We start from the raw sequence: 6,197 nt of genomic DNA on the forward strand, positions 1-6,197 counted from the left end.
CCTGCTTGTGTTCCCTCTCTTGCTGGCTGTCTCTATCTCTGTCGAATAAATAATAAAATCTTTAAAAAAAACAAACAAAACAAACAAACAAAAAACAATACTGTATTGTATACTTGAAGTTTGCTAAGTGGGTAGATCTTAAGTGTTTTCATAAATAAATAAAAAGGTGATGGGTATGTTAATTAACTTGATTGTGGCAATCCTTTCGCAATCGATACATATATCAGAACGTCAAGTTGTATGCCTTACAAGTAGTATTCCTATTTGTCAATTACATTTTAATATAGCTGGAAAAAATCCTCTGTTAAAACTTGGGGAGAAAAAGAATCTGCATTTTAACAGTATCCCCAAGTGCGTTGCAAATTTTGAGAAGCAATGGCATAGTGAATGGATAAGAACATCAGATCTGGGTTTGAATTCTGAGTGCCCCTTGCTAACTATGTAACCTGAGGCTGGCTGCTTCAAGCTCTGAGTTCCTCATCTATAAAATGGGGACAATAAGGACCATAGCAGTATGTAGCTTTGAGGATTGGCGTGAGGATTATATAAGATTATGCTCAATGTCGGGCACATTTTGTGTACTCAACAAATGTTAGTTAAGCATATACAACTATTGCCATTGTCTGGTTGGCAGCATTTTTTCCCCTCCCATTGGACCATTGTGATAATTTCCTGCCTGTTTTTCTAGTTTTAGGCTTTTCCCATTCATCCCATCCTCTACTCCAGTGCTAGTTATTTCCACCAGCAAAGATCTGATTGTGATACTGCTCTCCTCAAAAAACTTCAGGGCCTCTCACTGCTGCATTTATTAGTATTTTACTGCATTTGTGAGCCAAACTTCTTTGCATGAAATTTACCGCCTCCTACTCTCTGAGTGCCACCCAGAGAATGATACGCTGGAAACAGGGAAGGCCTGAGGCAGGAGCTTCAAAATTTTGCCCTTGTTTTAACAAGAAAAAGCTGTTTGCTTTGTCTACCCCTCTTTGGGCTCCAATTTCTAATTCATACAATGAAGTAGTTTGGTTACTAGTTTTACCAAGGTCTTTTACATCTGCTGATTGATAAGGCTGAGACTGAGACCAACTCTCTTGCACACTAGGAATTCCTTCCGGAGCTTTTGTACAGTATTGAAAACTGAGGAGAGGGACCTAATTCCTTATTTCTTATTCCTGGAAATAAGTTTGTCAGTTGTTTGAAAATGTTATAGTAGAAAACCATAGGTCCAAAAGAGTTAGACTACGTTCCCTAACCGTGGCTTATTACCTCACCTTATTACCTTCCCCAGAAACGTTGTCTTAACTAGTCAGTCAGGAAGGACTTTCTTGGTCAGTGCCAATGAGTCTGCTGGAAGGGCCCTCTCCATCCCCCAAAGGAAGATGAGGTCATCTTCATGGTAAGACCCCTTGCCTTTACCCCTAAGGGAAAGCGGTCTTACCTGGAATAATCCTTTTTTTTTGTTAGTAACTTTCTTGTCCCATACTCCCTCTAGAATGACCTTTCATTTTGTACAACTCCTCAAGAGCCCTTCTGTTTGCTAGATGGGATACTATCTGATTCATGAATCCTTTAATGAAGTCAATTAGATCACTAAAACTTACTCGGTTGAATTTTTGTTACTTAACGGGAACAAATCTACATATGATATTTTAGAGAGCTGTTGTTATTATTATTATTATTTTTTAAAGATTGTACTCATTTAGTGTCAGAGAGAGAGAGGGAGAGCACAAGCTGGGGAAGTGGCAGGCAGAGGGAGAAGCAAGCTCCCCACGAGCAAAGAGCCCAGGATGGGACTCGGTCCCAGGATCCTGGGATCATGACTGGAGCTGAAGGCAGATGCCTAGCCAACTGAGCCACCCAGGCATTCCTAGAGAACTGTTACTATTACTTAAATCTTTTAGGGGAAGAGATAATTGCCTTGAATATTTTTTCAGAGAAATGGCAAGTGTATTATTGTATTAAGAACAACAACACATATTATATTTGTTAGAGAAACAACTGTATTCTCAGTAAAAATCATGCATTTTAGAAATGTTTTTTGCTTTTTATTAGGGCATGACTTTATACTTTATACTTTTGAATATGTTTCTGATATAAGAGTATACCTTTGAAGCATTCTCCCAGAATTACATTCCCAGTAAGGAGTAATGGAGCCCAAGATAACTTTTTATTCTCAAGAAACTCAAAGTTTTATTTTCAGGATGCCATGTTAAGTTTTTCAGTTGTTAAGGTAGCAAGTACTTGTGGCTCTGTTGCTGTAGAAACACAATTTATTTCAAAATTATTTACATTTTTTTTCTCAATCCTCTGCTTGAAAAAAAGTGAAATATTTTGTGAGGTGTTTAATTAATTTAGATCCTTTTATATGATTATTTTATGTATTTNCACAATTTATTTCAAAATTATTTACATTTTTTTCTCAATCCTCTGCCTGAAAAAAAGTGAAATATTTTGTGAGGTGTTTAATTAATTTAGATCCTTTTATATGATTATTTTATGTATTTGGATTTAGGTGTCTGTTAGTAGGGAAGAAATCAGTGGGTGGAGAATTGTTTCATTGAATGATAGAGATGAGTACATTTAATCTTAGAAGAAGATGTAACGATGAATTGTCAATATATATTTTTTCTCAATTAGTGATGTGCACTTTACCCACATGTTAGTTTTTTTGAAATTAGGGTATACCTAACTATTAATGTGAATGTTTAATGGTGTATTATTATTTCCCAAAGGCAATTACTAAATTAATGGTGCATTTTACACATGAATTGTATTTTAGAATTGAGAAGTCACTGGAGGTTGTTTTCTGGGTCACCGGAGTGGGTAGAATTGATCTACAGGAAACAGGAGACACTGGATTTTCAATTTGAGATTGGGTAATGGAGCCCAGCATAGTGTCCTGGAGGTAAACTGTTATGTAAATATGTGTTAAATAATGAATATACAAACACCAAAAATCAAGATACTAATTTAGCATTGTCTTTTGGATGGACATTGCCATATCTGAGCTAATTGGTGAAAGGACAAATGACATAATTTAATACTATCCTTCCGGGGTGAAGTCAAAAAGAAGTCATAGCTGTAGGGCTGTTCCTAGCCTTAGGCAAGGAAGAGGGCGTTTTGCTTTGGGCTTGTTCCCTAGAACTCTGTGAAATAAATGGAAAATTAATCTCCGCCATCCTGACAAGAAGTCCAAGCAAATGATGAAGAATCAGCAGTTTTTTCTCCCTAATTCTACAACTTTTTAAAACATACTTACACAATCTTGATTTACTTAATGAACTCTCAGGAATTTTTTATAGTCATTAAGTGTTAACTTTAATTTTCTTATTAGTTGTTTCTCACTGTACCAAAAGGGAAGAAAGTTTCGTGGAAAGAACTCAGGGCTGGTTTCTAGCTGCCTGTAAGGGGTGGATCTCTAGACACACACTAGACTGTTAGAAATAACTCTATCTTAAAACTATACTTTAAGGGATCATTTCTATAGTATGTTACTAGAGAGGTTTCTCTGAATGTGTAAAAATAACGATCTTTCTGGGTATTATTTTTCTCATCTGTAGCATCTGATAATCTCTAAAGTATCTTTCAAGTCCAAGATTCTATGACCCCTGTGATAAGATAACCCATGAAAAGCAGTAATTTCTAGGACTTCAGGTATAATACAAGTACCTAGATTTTTGAGAATCTGGTGTGATAGTGATGTTCGACTATTAGCCAGATTTAGGACACATTTTACTAATTCTGAACTCTATATGCTTGCTTAGGAGAAACTGTATTAAAGAAATATGAAATCCTTTGTATAAGAAATCCTTAAGAATACAATCTACAGTTTGTTTCTCAGCAAACTGTAAACAAACTGAGGGCTTCAGAGGGGAGGGGAGTGGGGGAATGGGATAGACTGGTGATGGGTAGTAAGGAGGGCACGTATTGCATGGTGCACTGGGTGTTATAACGCAACTAATGAATCATCGAACTTTGCATCGGAATCCGGGGATGTACTGTATGGTGACTAACATAATATAATAAAAAAACATTAAAATAAAAAAAAATAGTGAAGAATAAAGATAAATAAATAAAAAAGAATACAATCTACAAGCCAGTAGTAAATAAATATATAAGCATTATTCATTGATTTATATTAATTGGTCAAAACTTAAATGATTTATCTAAAATTGAATAAGCATATAGTTATGATTGTAAGTAATGACAAATACCCAAGTATTAATTAGATATGGGAAGCTGATCATCAACTTATCTTGAAAATAAACATGTACACATATCATGGGCAAAAATACAAAACAGAATCTCTATTAAACCACTTCAGCAGATTTGCATCTGTACATGCGTGTGTGTGTGTGTGTGTGTGTGTATATACACTTAATGTATAGAAAAACTGTGTGAAGGCACGGCAATGAATAGCTACCATGTTTATTTTGTACTTTGATTAAATGCTAAAGTTCTTTACAATTCTTAATAAATATAAATTGAAACAAATCACTGACCAATTTATATATTGGAATTATTTGAGGCCTATTGGAAATGCTATTAGAAAAATGTCTTTTGGTTTAAAATCATTTAAATCTTTAAATTCATCATATTTTCTGTATTAAAAAAGACAATGGAGGTAAACTCTTCATCCGTTTTTCAATTACCAAATGACAACATGTTTATGACCCATGGTGTTGGGTCTTCAGGCGTCAGGGTTACCGAACCCTGACTATTGCACCTTAGGGAAGTGAGAAGGAAGGCCGCTGGAACTGTAGCCATGACCCAGCTTCTGCTGACATTATAAAGGAGCACCGAGGCTGTTGATGTAGCTCTGTCGAGCTGTTACGAACTAAAATATCTCAGATGTGACCTACATCAGTCTCATGTTGTTTACATGACCTTCAATCCAGATATGTGTTTATATATTACCTTGTTTCAAATGGTCTTTAAAAAAATCTAGAACCAAATACATTGGGTTAAAAGTCATGTGTCTTGACAACTGAGATATAAAAATGGACATTAGATTGTTAAAAAAGCTGGTTTCTGTGACTCTTTTCTGTAAAGGGTAGATTAAAAATCAGTTTAAGATATCCATGGAGCAAGTGATTCTTTGATTTAGATGAAGGAGGTGGGTTTATAGATTTCATCCACAAACAAAATAACAGTGTTTACCTTTGTTGAGAATACAGGCTTTAAAAGCATTTCTTTCTTTTCTTTCTATGCAAAATGCATGTTTTATATAAGCCCAAAGAGGAAGCGATAGATACAATGAACATCTACAAATTTAAGGGGTATTACTTTTGTACCCGTGGACAAACATATACTGTACCTAAAGAGAATGTATCTGAGTGTATGCTTAACATCCTGAAGAATACTATTATTAAAATGCAGATGCTGATTTCTACAATTCATAAGCGTGAGAACAAAGCTAAATGCAAAATATGCTTAAATCATCAACTAATTTCTTACAGACATTAGTTATTTCCTTATTGGGCTATAGAAGAGAGCAAAACCCCCCAAATTATTGACACTCTGCAGTATGATAGTTACACAGGTTACCAAGGTGGTGCTTTCAAAGGACAGAAACAGGCAGACCTGGATTTTAGCTCAGCTCTTACGTAGCTGTGCAGCATCAAGTGATCACTTAACCTTTCTGAGGCTAAGTAAATTGAGGTAATACGTACCTCAAGGGTTTGTTACATGTAATCTTACATATCGCATATGTTCAGTACATGGTAACTGTTACGCTAACAGGTGGAGCTGATTATCAAAGGCATTAGATTGGACCATATGAAATTTTGTAGATAAAAAATGGCCAAATTTCAGACCCCATTGTAAGGTGTTCCCCTCCTAGGAACCTCAAGAGCACTGTTGTAGTGAGCGAAGTATGGATGGCAAGGCCAGCTTCCTTAGTGAGTTTTCTGTTAATAGTCATGGATGGCCTTTTTATCAATGACTAGTTTATAATGTGCTGAAATAACATCCACAACCATGGAGCTCAGGTAACTTAGACTATCCCATTCCTTACTCCCAATGAAGACAAATATTTTAGATCTTACTAAAGCTAGCATATTAAACTCATTGCATTTGAAAGGTTACACTTATGTTCCATGCTACTAAGAGTCACAAGTGCACAGGAAGGATGGACACAAGCACACTGTTCACCTGGCCTTTTTAATAATATCAATAACATAGACAAGACTAACTAGACT

General features: G+C 35.6%; 1 pseudogene; it reads left to right on the forward strand.

The window, feature by feature from the left end:
• The first annotated feature begins 3,453 nt into the window (after positions 1-3,453).
• LOC117804274 lies at positions 3,454-3,536 on the forward strand (annotated as a pseudogene).
• The last annotated feature ends 2,661 nt before the right edge of the window (positions 3,537-6,197 follow it).

Source organism: Ailuropoda melanoleuca, chromosome 10, assembly GCF_002007445.2.
Source record: "Ailuropoda melanoleuca isolate Jingjing chromosome 10, ASM200744v2, whole genome shotgun sequence".
In the NCBI taxonomy this organism is placed as follows: Eukaryota; Metazoa; Chordata; class Mammalia; order Carnivora; family Ursidae; genus Ailuropoda; species Ailuropoda melanoleuca.